This window comes from Zonotrichia albicollis, chromosome 8 (genome assembly GCF_047830755.1).
Source record: "Zonotrichia albicollis isolate bZonAlb1 chromosome 8, bZonAlb1.hap1, whole genome shotgun sequence".
Lineage (NCBI taxonomy): Eukaryota > Metazoa > Chordata > Aves > Passeriformes > Passerellidae > Zonotrichia > Zonotrichia albicollis.
The window spans coordinates 15,981,734-15,997,536 of record NC_133826.1 but is presented as its reverse complement, the minus strand read 5'-3'; the positions used below and the strand labels follow the sequence as shown (position 1 = coordinate 15,997,536).

The following is a 15,803-nucleotide window of genomic DNA, read 5'->3' as shown; positions in this document are numbered from 1 at the left end:
CTCCCTTCTCTTGGTGGCCACCCCCTCTTCTCCCATCCATGAGCCAGAGGCTGTGTGCAAACTCCTCCCCACTTCCTCTCTTGTGCTGCAGACAGCAGGAACAGAGCAAAGACATCAACAAACCAAACCTTGCTGGAGAAGCAGGCAAACCTCCTCACTGCTGCAGCTCACTCAGTTTCACACAGGCAGCAGAGAGGGAGCTGCTGCTGTGCAAGCTCTGGTATCACACTCTTCAGCAGAGAGCAAACCAGAGCTAAGATTTTACAAGTTCAAACAGCAAAGGGGTAAATGATCAGACACTGAAGAAGTCTTATCATGAATGAGGTGACAAATCAGCAGCTATGGAGTGTGGAGGGCCACCTTCCTCTCTTCACACACAGAAGGAACAGCAGAGAGGGGCACTCTGCTCCTCACACTGACCAGCTACACTCTCTCTGCCTGTTTCCAGGCTGCCCTGGGCCACCGCGCACATGGACACACTGCAATCCTAAAATACAAATGAGGCACGTGCAAACCATTAGGCAAAACCAGGCTTGTGCTAATTCAGCCCGTGAGCTTCAGGCACCCATTACATTTCATGCAATTAATTTTTTTCAAATGCTTTGCTTCGAGCTAGCTCCAAACAGGGAAAACTTGGCCATTCCACTGTGAGCACAAAAGCCTTGTTTCTGGAATGAGGCACCCTCAAACAAACAGAATTCATACACTTTCCACTTGCAGGACAGCATATATAACCTCAAGCTTTTCAATATTATGTTATATTTACTCACACTTCTCTCCACGGTTTTATCTCCTTTTCTTTGCCTCAATATTACTATTTTCTTTTGTATTTTTGCATGTTTCTCATGATTTTCAGGCTTTACAATCTTTTTTTTCCTGTAACTCGTGCCTCAGTGGTTTCTTTCTTTAAAATCTGTTCGGGTTAAACTGATCAATGCTAATAAAGACATTCTTAAATTCACCTTTCAATCTAAGTACATACTAAATTAACTTTCAGTAAAAATAAACATAGCATAAATACAAGTTTTAAACACTGGAAAAATATTCTTGTCCAAACCTGTGCATCTTTCACTTTTCTGAATGATTATTAGCACAATTTTGTTTCTCTCAGTCCACTCCTTTTTTTTTTTCTACCTACTTTTCATTGGGACACCAACACTGGTTAAGCTCACAATTTCTGCAGCACCAACAATGTATCTGCATTCCTTCACTTCCTTGTTTCCAGAGCCAATACATCTGTTGTCAGAAGGACAGAAAAGGAGAGGAGCAAAACCATCAAACCAGTTTTTCCTTCCTCTCTATTATCAAGGCCAACAAGGAAAAACTGTGAATAAATTTAGTATGGCTTATAAACCATCAAACGTTACTTAAAAAACTCAAGTGCATGAAAAATTTCTCTTCTCTTTCGTCAGTTCCTCTGCTAAAATAGGTAAGTTAGGCTTTGTTTCTTCATTTAATTAGTCAGAAAGTAAGCACATAGAAGTTTCTGTATGGCAGCCACTGAGAGGAGCCCTGTATGTGGACTCTTCAGTTTGTATTTGGAAGCCCAGCCAGATTAACCGTGCAGTCTGGTGCTCCGTGCATCCTTGATGAAGGCAATTGCTAATGCATGTGGAAAGCCTGTGTAACCACAGTGGTGCCTGGAAACAAAGCAAGCCAGGGCACTACCTCTAACACTGCTCCCTCAAGTTTTAATGCACAGACTGTCAGGCCAAAGCAATTCCTATCCTCCCTTTCCATGTTCTGTACACAAACCACCATTTACAAATACGCAATATGGACCTTTTTTCCCCCCTTATTCATTGATATTTGCATTGGTTTAGTGGACAAATTTATACAGAACAACCCCAACTACATCAGCTTAACACCATGTTCCTCTGTGCAGGACTGCAAAGGCAACAAAATGTCTATTACATAACACTTCTGTATAAAATATTAATTCTCACAGAGGAAGCTCTTGAACCGAAAGGTTATTTTCAATGATTAACAAATCGGTGTTGTATAAGCTTGGTTATTTAATCAGTGTATTTGAGACAGACAATAAACCATACCTTTTATTGATAGAATGTGAAAAAAATCAACTTTTTATGTGCACACATCAAAATATATCCATCCCTAGCACACACAGATTCAGCAAGCCTGCACTGGGGTAATTGCAGCCATCTGCAATTTTTATACAAGTTCTCACAGCAGCTGAAAGCATGTAAGCTTCCTTTCCTTGCTATCCTGCAACAGATGAAAACCAGGTAAATATTCAGACATCATATTCATATACACATCCTGTGCACTGGTTCTGTCCTTAAAGCTATAATCTCAGGTTGGAAAATCACTGCAGCAAGAGTAAAGTGCTTCAAAATTTTTTCCATACAAGAAAATCCCAGCTTTTAACAGGCATGTTGGTATCTGTGCAATTGGCCAGACTTGAAAACATTATAGGTGTGGCAGCCCTGGCTTCTGCAGGACCCAAGGGCAATCAGGAATACCTTTTCTAAAGAAACTATCTCAATGCTGACTTGCAAAGAATAAAGTTCAAGAGAGGGAAAAACAGACAACCTGTATCTTGGCTGTGACTTTGTAGCCATTAGGTTGCATGAGGACAGGCAGAAGCCTGTCTCACTGCTTCATCAGGACTATGAAGAACCTTCATGTAAGGGGTTTTTTCCTTTCTCTGTGGATCTTTACATAATGAAGGCAGGGAGGGGGCTCATCCTGGGCACCACTGTATCCAGCAGATGGTCTCATCATATTTACCAGCTCCATGTCAGTGTCACAGGTAAGACATCTAAAAGAGCAACAGACGCTTTAGTCTGCCTTATCCATGGTCTAACCATGCAGGGGAAATCATCAGGAGATACAACTCAGAAAAATCCTGATCAAATGAATAGAGAGCTTTTGAAACTCCAGTTTGAGAACTGTGCATTTGTTTTCCAAAATTTATAAGCACAGCAAACAGTTTGAAGAGATATCTGATAGGAAAAGGTAACAACACCCTTTAATTACGTGTAGCGGCCATTCCTTAGGTCTGAGAAATCTTCCACTGCAATTCTCTGGTCTTCAAAGTAGACCATCATAAGCCAGAACACCTGAGATGCCTAACTTTTGACAAGAAGACCATATACAGAGGAGTTTTGGGGTTTTTTTTTAAACACTAACAAAGAGTAAGGCAAATCACAAGAATCAGAGTATTTCTTATTTTACTGATCACACAATACAAAAAGCAAGACTATGATGAATAAACACAAATGCTATCCTCACTCACTGCTGGATGCCACATGCTTTCAGCCTTGTTATTTCTTTCTACTTCTTAATCAGAGTTACCTTTAACAAAAAAGGGCCTCCAAAAAGAAAAAATATCTGAGCAACAACCATCTTTCCTCCTCCCTAAGGGTGGCTGTATTTTACACTACGATTGCTTCTCAAGTCTTGAATGTCGCAATTACTTCAGTCTCGGAACAAATCACTTCTGAGGAAAGAGCTCAAGTGGAAAGAAGGAAAATTAATTTTGAGGCTACATGAACAATATGGTTTTGTATCCTGATTTATACTTGAAGAGGGAGAAGAAGAAAACTAAGGTATTTCTTTTAAACAAGTTAGAACAAACGAGTCCTTGGCGCAGCCATACTCACTTCCCATACTACAGCCTGCCTCCAAGTGTTGGGCAAAAGTGTTGGGCAAAAGCTGGCTTGATTTCTAGAAAACAAGCTTTCTCCTTCCAAGGATATCTCCTTCAATATTCTGGCAGCTGCTACATGAATGTCTTTTAACTTCTCTTCCTGTCCATTTCCTGAAGGGGGACAAGAACCTGTTCTCGCTACTGCCGAAGAGAATAGAAAAACAAATGAAAAGAGTTTCAATTCTTTTAATTAAATAAATTTGTGGTAAGAGAAAGATTGAAGCAGTGTCAGTTAAAATTAATGATGTTGAAATTAGTATTACTGACGGCATTAGGTGCCAACTTGACTTGTGACGCACTTTTCTTTTTCACATGCCAAAACCAAGATGATTCTCAAGAAGTTAAACACTAGAAATCCTGGCTTTGTTCTTTCCTAAATTTGTTTGTAATCTCTGAGGGGAGAAACTGTTTGGCAAGCAATTGGTACCTATTCTTTGTTATATGGTTAAAAGAAAATTGTACTCAATTTGCTTCAACCAAAAGGTCTTGAGCCAAAACCATCCCCAACACAAGCAAGTCAAAAAACATAGCTCAAAGTGTTCTCAAGGTTAGAAGTACAGGACAGCCTTGAAACGCTAATTACAACTGCTTTCACAAAACATAATGCTGGTAACTGCTAGAGAACTGCATTTCACAAACACCTTTCTTCATATCTCAGTCTTGTGTGGACCCACAGCAGCTCATCATCACAGCCAAGAATAAAAGCAGGTAGATTCCAAGATCAAGCAGCACTAGCATGACCCCAGAGAGCCTCGTGCATGCATGTGGACTCATGAAACTATACATAGGTGGAAAATTAGTCATGGACACAAGTCTTTGCATGGTGAAGTCCACAGACTTTTCACTGCTTGTTTAAAAAACATGCTTAAAATGTCAGTTATGCAAAAGCAAAGGCAAGTCTTTACCTAAATGTAAAGTTTCTGGGGAAAAATATTTCCATTTTTCTTAACACAGCAATAGCTTTTTCTTTTTAGGTTGGTTAGGATATAATCTCCGCAACACAAGAGACAACAAATAAACAAATAAAACAGAAAGAAAAAAATAAACACAAAAGGAGAACTGTGCAGCACTATTTCAATGCTAGCAAGAAATGGAAGAATTCAAATAGCAGAAACTGAAGTAACAGGTTTTGTTCTTTCCACGTAATGTTACTGTGCTATTATATGTAACATCTAAGTATAAAAATTGCTAATTGTGTTTTATGATATTTAGGGACCTACAGCAACTTCGTGAATTGGAAGATAAAAACTGCTTTTTTGAAGGGAAATGAAAACCTTCAGAGTTCATTATTTTGCAAAATACTTACACTGGAACTCCCTTTTTTTTCTTTTTTTTTAATCCAGTTGAGAAACTTGTTTACTGAGTTCCCTTATGTTCCCCCACTTGTGACTCAGGGTATTCTCAGCAAATCAGCCTTCAGCAGCCCCACAGAGATGAAGTGCTGTAAGCCTCAGGACACTAACCCAGCGGTCACAGCCCCTGTACCTGTGGCCAAGCTCCCCTCTGGCTCTGAGGGCTGCAGCACAAGGCACAGGGAGAGGCTGGGCTGAGGTGCTGAGCCAGCACTCTGCCAACCCTCACAACGCAGCACAAGCAGGAGCTGACACAGCCACTGGTGCCATCAGAGAACACAGAGAAGGAAGAAACTCAGCTTGCCTACGGGGCCTGATTCAAAACCCACTTACTGCCACTGGCTTTAACACACTCTGAATGGGACCTCAATACACAGAAGAAATGGGAAAACCTAGAGAATTTAAAAGAACCAACTTCAACGCAGGAAACTTCCCTTATAAAACTGCACCACACCACAACATGCATAGCTGCAAGTGCTTTTGACCACAGGGACGGACGTACCCTTTTCTCCACTAGCCTTTATTCTCTTATCCTTTTGTCACTGGCAGGACTTATTGCAAGTCCAGCACAAGCAGCATTAGCTTTTTTCCTCCCTATCCAGGCACGTAGTCAAGAAAAGTGTCCATAAACAGGAGGCAGAGCTGTGGTATCTCTGTACCACCACTTATGTATTGCCACACAAAAGACAGAGGCAATAGGCACAAAGGGCTAAGAAAGAACTGGAGTACAAGAGCTACATTTCAGGTGTACAGCTATGTGTTAGTACAATGTTCACTAGTTAATCTTTCCAGGGCAAGCACCCAGGTGCTTTCACTCTCTCTGCATTGTTATTATAGAGGTTAGCTCCTATTAATAATTACCTTCCTCTGACAGCAGCACAAAGTCTTTCTTCATTGCTGGTACTGCTGGTTAGAATTCCTTTTCCAGATCTCAACACACTGGACAAATTACCATGCCCTCAAGGATGTCAAGACTGGTAGATATATCTGTTGTGCATACCTGGATCTTACAAAACAAATGACAGCTTAATGCTGCTTCCTTCCCTGCATAACATCACACAGCTGTTGTAAAGTTTTAATATTTTGTGTTGAAGTCATCACAATTACAAAAAACAGAATCTATTTAGTATCCCCTGCTATTATGTGCAAGGAAACAGACAGAACAAACAGACAAGCATTTCTGACACTAAGCAAGGTACAAGCAAATCACCAAGTGAGTTTACTATAAAGGCAATGCCTGCATAGAATAGCCACAGAAGCATATTCCTAGGTCAGGACCTTATAAATTAGTTTCAACTAACAATAAAAGGTTTACAGGGCATTTGTAATGCACAAAGAATGAATAGGATCCTGGCTCCAAGTAAGGCTTGGTGAATTAATTTAAAGATGGCAATCAAGAGCAAATAACACAACACTAACCTTACCCTAAGTTTGAAGAAAGATGGTTTCCTTTGTCTCCAGGAAGAGGAGAAGGGAAAAAAACAAAACAAAACACCACCACAAAAAACAAGAAACAAGACAGAAATAAAGGGAAAAAAAAAAAAAAAAAAAAAAAAAAAACAGAGAAAGGGACTTAGCTACCCCATCTGGCATGAGAGTGCTTTTTTGATAGCTCGGAGCTGTGGGTTTAAAATCTCAGCCCTGTTCAAGCAAATTTCTCCCATCCTAAAGCCCTCTCTCCCAAACAAGTGGTCATTGTCACTCCCCACCTTCAGTTTTACAGGCAGAAAACACTATCCTTTCCTATCACGGTGACAGACATAATGCTGAAAAAACACCAGATACTTCCCTGTAGTGTTAGGGGATTGCTTTAAAGCTGTAAGTGGCAAAGCTTATGAGAAGCAGGTACCCCAAAGAGCTCTCTGCACCAGCAGCTAAGTCAAGTAAAACATCACTTTCAGCACCACCATTACAGGAAGTACTGCTAAGACTTATCCACCAAACAACACCACCACCACTACCGTCCTCCATTTTCGAGTCTGAGTAACCGATCTCATGGCTCCTACACTGGGAACATGCAGAGGAGAAAGTGCCACGGGCTGCAGGCGTGCAGGAAACGCAGAGCCTGAATCCCCCCAGTGACCGCAGACCAGCTCCCCTAAAGGATGCTGGGCAAGTCACAAGCCTTCTGCGCCTGAATTCGTATTTGTTTGAGAGCAGCAGCAGCACTTGTGACGGGGAGGGGAATGCAGGTTGCAATACAGGAGCTGCTGTGCCATGCTCAGGGATCCTAAAGGAGCGGGAGTCGGTATTGCCACGTACTGGGGAGCAGGGGAAGGGAGGAGACGCGCCTCGAAAAAAACAGAGATGGTTATCTGACAAGGGCTGGTTCTGCCCTGAAGATGTGCTTTACTGACTGGCTTGGGCCCCTTTAATCTGCGTGCGCTGGAACACGACGCACAGCTGACCCCATACAAAACCCGCACAGCTGCCGGCCCCCAGAGGGGCCGGATCCAACCCCACTGGCCTCGAAAGGGGCTCGCAGTTCCAGCCGCATTCCCCAGCACCACGCCGCACTCCCGGCCCCCCGCTCATGAGGGCCCATCCTGCGTGGATGCGCATCCCGCGGGAGAGCAGCGCGACGAGCGCAGTCGGCCCCGGGGTCCCGCCGAGGCACACCGGGCTGGCAGCAGCACCGGCGAACCGGCCCAGGCCGGTCTGCGCGCAGAAAAAGATAAAGAGGAGCTGAGGGAAGGCGCGAGGAGGGAGCGGCGGGGGTGCCGGTGAGGATGCCGCCCCCTCCCCACGGCCCCTCCGCCGCCTGCCCGACCGCCTCTCGCCGGCCCCGCGCACGCCTCACCTCAGGGACGGCTCTGCGGGCTGCGGACCCCGAGAGCCGCCCGGCCGAGCAGAGCCGAGCCGTGCGTTCGGCGGGGGCGCAGAGCTTCTCAGCGGCGGTCAGTCCCACGGAGCTGCCATGCGGGCGGGCAGAGGCGAGGCGGGGCGGGCTCGGCTCCTAGCAGCGTCCTGCAGCGCGCACCCGCATGGCTCGGCGTGCGGACAGCACCGGCTGCCGGCGGCGGCGGGGCCGGCGGGGCGGCGGCCAATGGCTCCCGCGGCGCCGCGCATGTGAGGGCCGGGCCGGGCCGGCCCCGCCCGCTCGCCCCCCGCGCAGCCGCCGCGCTCAGGTGCCGCGGGCCGGGACCACCGGGGCTGGGCGGGGGCGCTGGAAGTGTTCGCGGTGCGCAGGTACATGGAACGTAGTGCGTGAGCGAAATAAAGCAGCGACAAGTTCACATTGCGTGGCTTCATTATTAAAATATTATCATGGGGAAGGAGGGAAGTTATTTCATTTGTCTGTCTTGAGCCGTTGAGGGAACCAAAAAGTCGAAGGCAGCTTTAGCTGGGGCGGGGGCGGCACCGCTGGGATCGCACGGACGGATCCCTCCACGGCGATTCCAGAGGCTGAACACAGGACACCGAGGAAGAAGCCGAACTGACTCCGATCCTCACCCCGAAATCCGCTAGAACATTTTTTTCCTCCTTTAACTGAAAAGCCACCGATATCCTTAAATATTTCTTAAACACTGAACTGACACGTGACCAGACATGCGGGTCTTTTTAACTAGATGTAATCTCTTGCCTTTGAAAGTATATTGGTCTTGATGAAGAATGGAATTAAAAATTTAAAAAAAACCCGAGCTTATCTTTTCCATATTTTATTTCCTCCCCATATTTTCAAGAACTGGAGGAGATGGGAAGTGATTTTTGGTGCTTGTTCAGAATAGCTTTATGGCCCTTTAAAGATTGAGAATTTCCCCGTCACATTTTTAGATGCATTTTTAATCAGACCTTCTGGTCTAAATGACTGTATGACGTATCTAAGGTTACAAATGAAAGCACTTCTTAGCAACAATTCACTCTGAGACCAGGAAAAATCAGGCCAGCTTGTCCTGCTCTCAGCTGTTCAGCACTATTTTCATACCAGTTTTCATCTGGTGGGGAATTTTAGCAGAGCTCAGATTTAGTCTAATGAGCTAATGAGTCAATTATTTTAAGCTTTGATTTTTAATACCTTCATTTGGCCTTTTAGCTATTTTCTTCCCTGAGATCATCATCACTTTTGTTATTTTTGGCCAATATTTTAGACCTCACTGTTTTCTCAAGAAGGTGATTTTATTATCTATTTACTTATTTCTGCTCTGACCCAGTGGCCAAGGCACACAGGGTGTGTAATACTGGGGCTCCACAGAGAGGGAGGGTTAATAGAGATAAAAGCAGTCCAATCTGGTAAACATCAAGGCAAGTGAAAACAGATAATAACAAGAGCTGCTGGCTGGGAAATCCTGACTCGAAGGCAGCTGGCAGAAAAATCCAAGCGGAAGAAAAAAGGATTTTTTCAGATGCCAGAGCTGGTCAGAGCTGGCTGAATCCACATTCACTTAGCAATCAAGATACTTTGCCAAGCTGAGGCACACCAGCAAAACAAACAAATGGCTCCGGGGACCTGAGAGAGAAGACACCTGGAACTGGGCAGATCCGGATCCAATTAAGATTCCCTTTCCAACAGGGCAAACACAAGTGTGAAGGACTCGCCTTCTACAGAACATATGCTGAGTTGTTTGGTTTTTGTTTTGGTTTGCATTTTTTTTTCACTTGTTTTGGTATGTATTTAAAGGTAACGCAAATGGGTTTTAATTTAAACCTCTCTACACCCTCTCTTTCAATCTTTTCTAGTAGAGACCTATCCCACTGTTTCAGGTTTGGTCTTCCCCAGGCTCAAGTTTGAGTACTTTTGGGCAGCTCTTTCTACCTTGCTGTTTCTGGCTCTGACCACCTAAGACATGCTGAGGTGGGACAGAAAAGAGAGGAGGGGAATTATAAATTTAAAAGAGCTCAGTTTGGGGCAAATAAAAATCCCAGCTGTTTTGTTATCCTGCTATGGTCTATAGGCAAAAGTACAAGGCAGCCAACTCCCAAGTTACTCCATGTGATAAAAAAGATGCAAGAAAACAGAGGCTATGGGGGGAAAATGGCTCTTTTCCCCTTGCACAGTTTTGACATTGGCCCTTTACAATTAAATAAACTAATATTGTTATTTTGATTTGTGGCTCAGAGAACTGAGTTAGTGATTACATTAACAAGCAATAGCAATGCAGCCACATGCCTCACAGGATAAACTAATCCTGTTTGGATTTACAACTGCATTTTACTTTCAATTTTTCAAATTCCATAACCTTGAGTAGCCAAATATGTAATATTTTTCAACCTTATTGTTATCCTCATTCTTATATCATTAAAAGTTTTTAGAAAATATCAGCCCTCCAACAGAGTTACAGTTTTGGCCAGGTGGAAAGCTAACTATTTATTCTGAGATGGTTTCCAGTACTTTCCTTCTTTCACTTAAGCAGCCATACTGTGCATCTCATATATATCTGTATGACATTGTCCAGCAGGTTCAGTCCAAGGGAGCCAGCTGCAAAGGAAGAGATGGTGTCAAAAATAGAGTGCACCAGTGGCTCCTCAGAAAACAGTGAGAAAATTCCATACTGGGAAATATTTCAGTCCTGGCTTTGAGTGGGCTGACAAAATTTTGTTCCAAGCAATTTTAAGATGAAGAGGAATTTTGATAATGTGGATTAGACAAGATAAGCTTTAAAGATGCCTTCCAACCCAAAGTATTCTATGATTCTATGATTAAGAAGTAGATGAGGTAGCAGTTACTCGGGAAGAAGTGTGAACAGCTACATAGAAGAGGCACAGGCAGGGAATTGGCTTTCCCCCTCCAGAAACACCAATTTGGCTCCATGGAACAGGCAAAGCATGAAGGGGAAGACTCCAGTTTAAATAAGGAGGAGGATGCACATGAGTCACTTCTCTTGGCTACTGGCCACCTGTTTTACAGAAAGAGTGTTTCTAAGTGCTGAACAGCTCAGCCCGTGGTGTTCACCCAGGACACATGGACAGCACGATGGGGCTGGGGCTGCAGTCAGACTTGTCAGCCCCCATCTGCCACCGCCACCCCCAGGGCCATTGTGCCACCCCTGTGCCACGTGCCCACCATAGTGGCAGTGAGGATGGCCTCCCAGGCACAACTGGGCGATGTGCTGGCAGCTGGTTTGTTGTCCTGCAAGCAGATGTTGGCAAGGGCCTGCTCTGCACATGCCCACAGCTGGCTGTGGAGAGCCTGTTCCATGGAGAGCCAGCTGTGAGGTGTGGGGCTCTGCTGTCCCAGAGAGGAGAGGGAAGGAGAAGCCCCAGGGCTGTGATCCTGTGCTACCACACTGCTGCAGCTCAGTCTGCCCATCACCAGGACAAACTGCCAAAGCTTTCAGAAAGTCTAATCAAATTATCAGACAATCTTCCTTTTGATACATTTTTACTGACAATCCCAAAGAAATTGAAGAAAATTTAAAAAAGCATGTTTTTCCAATAAAAATAGCATTGCAAAACCCTGTCCCTACTAGGTTAATTTGTAATTCCATCAATTTCTTTTTTAAGTTCCTGCTAACCAACTTTCTTTGCCATTACATGACTCCATTATAAACAATTATCCAGACCTGTGTTACCAATGTTTCTGAAGATACTTTGCTATTATTCTTGTCTTCAATCACCTGGCACAGCAGCCTCTGTATTAAAAACACAATGACTCTTAAAGGCCTTGCAAGCCAGCCTATTCTGGCTGGAATTCTCCCAGCTTCTGAACTTCCTGGATGGAAATAAATCACTGCTTACCTTGTCTTTGTGCTGGAAAAAGGAATGAATTACTGTTTTAGATAAACAGCAGTTTCTGCTTACATCCAGAACTCCACAATGTGCTCACCAGTTCTTTTGTTTCATTTCTGATAATATGTCAGCCACCCAATGTGCAGTTCCACTTCTAAAAATTTGGAGGATGGCCTCATTCTTAGCAAGTACCTTTGTATTCTGAAACAAGAGCAGCAGCCATGATGGTGTGCATTGCAAGCAGCCTGTGTTATCACACTGCAGCTCAGCAAAGTTTTTCAAGTGATGGCAGCAACACATGCTGGCTGCTTCTGATTACTCAGAAGACCTAGTTTTCATGAGTTCTCAAATTTCATCCAGTGGATTGACAAACAGATGGCCAATCTGTTTCATTCTGTACTTATCAATAACAGGCTATAAAGTCACAAAACACAGAGCATCATATGAGATGGGGAGGCATGGCAGGAAGGCCATAAAAGGAGCTGCCGGCAAACCTGCCCTTCACCCTGGCAGCTTGCCAGGGCAGAACTTAGTTTAGCAGAAGCAAGAATATGGTTGTGCATTGCTTGGCCAGCCCAAGATAGAGCCTGTGTCAGTCAAATGTACTGTCTGGTAATATGGGTGTGTGTACTCAGTGCCCAGGCAGGAATCACTGCTGAGATGTTGAGTACCTTCAGATCTTCAGAGCCCGCGGGCTGGGAGGAGGGGTTCATCTGTGCCAGTCTACTTAATCTACTTAGCTCTTCCTATTTTCTTGATTTTGCACTTTACTGCTTCTATGATCTCTGCCTCTTCCGCTCAACACCATTTCCACAATTATTAAATGCTAAACATGAAGACTGAAGAGAAAATAAAAATTTAAAGGCTGTCATAATCAGAATTAGCAGGGTAAGACCAAAAGAAGCTTTCAGATGTCACACTTTGTCTAGCCCTGCTCTCTGGAACAGTTTCCCTGCTTTCCCAGGGACATTTCAGTGTATTATTTCTTTCTTCAAATCATGCCTGAAAGCCCTTCTTTCCCCTTCAGATCTCAATTGGCTTTCTCAGTGAAATGGCTGTGGCTCCATGTGCAAACGGAGTGACACAAAACCTAAGTGCCCTACCTGGATCTAGGACAATGGTGGCCTTTAAAGAAATGGCAAGCCAGTTATCTTCAGAGTGCTGAGCTGTACCTGTGCCAGCACTTAACCTTTACTTGCCCAATCACACTGGTACAATAGTTAGACCTTGCTGATTTTGTTATTCCTTTGGAATAAGTTTCCTTAAAATAGCCTAGCCACAAGGGCGTAATGAGGTGCACAGCTGGGCAAAGCTTTCTGAGCAGCAGGAGGAAAAAGAAAGAACATATGTGGGACCAAAATGCTCTGAGCCTGCAAATGACTGATCTCCAGTCATTCAAATGGCTAAAGATTAAGGACTCACCCAACTAGATCAGGAAAAAATCCAGACAAACAACCCCTCTCCCAAAAAACCCCAACCCAAACCCAAATTGGAAAAAAACAACAACAACAAAAACAACAACAAAAAACCCCAACCACCAAAACCTATCAAATTTGAGGAATATGAGGCAAAAACAGTGGGGGGGGGGGAAGGGATAAGGGAGTAATATTTATATCTTACATGCTGCATTTTCTCTCTGCCTTCCTATTTTACCATGGAGCAAAGAAACCACTAGTCATTCTGTAGAAGGAGTCTATAGAACTCTTGTTTTAAAATGGAGCTCCTTAATCAGGGACCCAGAGGTACTTAGAGCTTTTTTCCCACCTCAAGAACTGCAAAGGGGCTGCTTGTTTGTTTGCTGGTTTTTTGTGAGGTTTTTTTGTTTGTTTTTTATGCCTGGGAGCCTACAGAACCCAGACTTGCCAACACAGCACTAAAAGAAGTTTTGCTTGAAATGGGCTATATTAATCTTCTTACCTTAAATGCAGCACATTCTGCTAGTTATGTGTATATATTATAGACCAAACAAAATCAATTGCTCCATTCTATCAATTTTACCCAAGGGAAAACATAGCAACAACATGACATAAATTCACCTCTGAATTCCTTTTCCCAACACTTTTTCAAATACAGTATTTGAAACAGTAAACCAAAGTATTCCAGTCACTAAAGCTTCTACAAGTGGATAGTGTGATATCAGTCTACCATCACACTATCCACTCTAACATTACACACCTTAAAGATTCCAAGTGCTCCTGTGATTCCTATGCACAACCACCATGGCATTCAGCATGCTAATTTCAAATCTCTTGTTCCAAACACTGATACAAAGGAGGAGTGTTGCACACACATGCAATGACAGGTAAGAAGGTTACTCTAATGTCCAAATAATTTGTTTTCTCTCCATTTAACTTGAATATAAAGTAATTGGAGAAAGCACTGGTAATATTTTCATACATTAGAGGGCATAAGAGCAGCAAATTCACTGCCAACACTGTATAGCCACCACAAAACATATACCTCCCCCAGCCTCAAACACCTTCAACTTATTACCATTTAGAAATAGGTAGAGGGAGGAGGAAGGTCTGATCACGCCTTAACCTAAAATAACGTTTTGCTTTGTCAGGTTAATTATACGTTCTGACATCAGAAACTGAAATTAGCAGGCGATTTTCCCTTGGGTTGCCCGGACACCGTGGAATGAATCATGCTCGCTCTTGTGCTGCACCCGGGACCACGGAGAACAAGGGATGGAAAGACCAACACATTTATTTCCTTGCTCTGATCTCTGTGGCTAGAGTCATGGCCACGATCTGGCTTTGTAGGGGCTGTGATGTGGCTGGCTGGTATTGCTGTCATCCCCAGTGTGGCAGAAATGGCCATCAGCTACCAGTGGGTGCATTTCCACTGCCACAAAGGCATATTCACTGCTTTCCTTTGATCCTGGTGTGAACCCATGGCACCAGAGTTTCTCAAAATGTCACTGAAACTTTCTGAAATTAATTTGATGTGACAACAGTGTTCAACACAGGGCATTCTCCTCAGAAAAAATACAGCCAGATCTCTTAGCACTTAAATACACAAAACCCACTCTCCAAGTAACTAAGATACCCTCCTCCTCCTTACAGCTATTTAGCACAAGATGCCCTGAAGTTGGCCTAAGTCTTAAATCTTAGAAAAAGCACCCAGACACATCTTTTGAGATTGTCTCATTCTTGTTTTTTTATACCTAAAGTTCTCCTGGCATTTTGTTTCCATGGTGGCTGCTTTTCAACTACTCCCACGCTGAAGCCCCTTTTCCCTTCATCCATTCACGCTGCTCAAAGCTCCCTACCTGGTGCAGCAGAGCAGCCTGAAGTTACCTCCGTCCACCCCAGCCCGCCTCCCTCCTTCCCGGGGCTGCTCCTGCCAAGCTTCGCCTGCTCCTCTTCCTCTCCCGGAGCTCCCTCTGCTGTTGGACGCAGCTGCGAGCCCGCGGAGAGCCGAGCGCTGCTGCCGGGCGGGATGGATCTCCGGCAGGGCAGGATAAATGGAGCTGCATCCTTGCTGCTCACCCCGCAGAGTTGTTCTTTCTGTCCGAGCGTCAGAGCTATAGGAAAATTTGCCTTTATGTTCTGTCTCCAGCTGTTTAGGAGGATGTTTGCTTTATGTTCTGTCTCTTAGCTGTTTAGCGTAGGACATGAGCACAATGGTGTGGAGTAGCTGCAGACTCAAACTGCTGATTAATTACAAGAGATGCTATAGGAAAGGAAGGGAAAACGCTGCCAAAATTTATGAGTGAAAAATAAGGCCCCATCCTGTGAAAGCCATGTGCTTTCTCTGCCTGCTGTAGGCAGACTGGCCTCACACCATGACAGCCTTGCTGGAGGGCACCTACACACTGCAGGCACCTGGAGGTACGTGCCAGCTGCAGCAGGCCATGCTGAGCCAGGGCATGGGAGATTTGAGCCCCCAGCCCCACGGCACATGGGCATGAGGAGGGGGGATGCTCACTCTCCCATTGCTCCCTGCAGAGCTGTCCCCTCACCATGGGGGACACAGGCCCCTCACTGCTGGCAGGATGCTCAGCAGCTCTCACTCTGCTGCGCTTTGGGATTCCTAGGATTGGAGAAAGAGAGAACAAGACACCCATTGCACAGCAGTGAAAACCTGCCAGTAATTTGTGCTGGTTT

At 44.5% G+C, this 15,803-nt stretch overlaps 1 protein-coding gene across 3 annotated transcripts in view; it reads right to left on the bottom strand.

Annotated features, from left to right (window-relative positions):
* LRRC8D (leucine rich repeat containing 8 VRAC subunit D) overlaps positions 1 to 14,986 on the bottom strand; it is a 59,270-nt gene extending 44,284 nt beyond the window's left edge. The window contains exon 1 of one of the 3 annotated variants that reach the window (XM_074546082.1): positions 14,966 to 14,986. The gene's annotated coding sequence lies outside the window, so the exon portion shown is untranslated. Of the gene's footprint in view, positions 1 to 7,825; positions 8,198 to 14,965 lie in introns of those variants that run through there. The other 2 variants (XM_014263789.3, XM_005482101.4) reach the window with 2 other exon arrangements.
* Between the last annotated feature and the right edge of the window lie 817 nt (positions 14,987 to 15,803).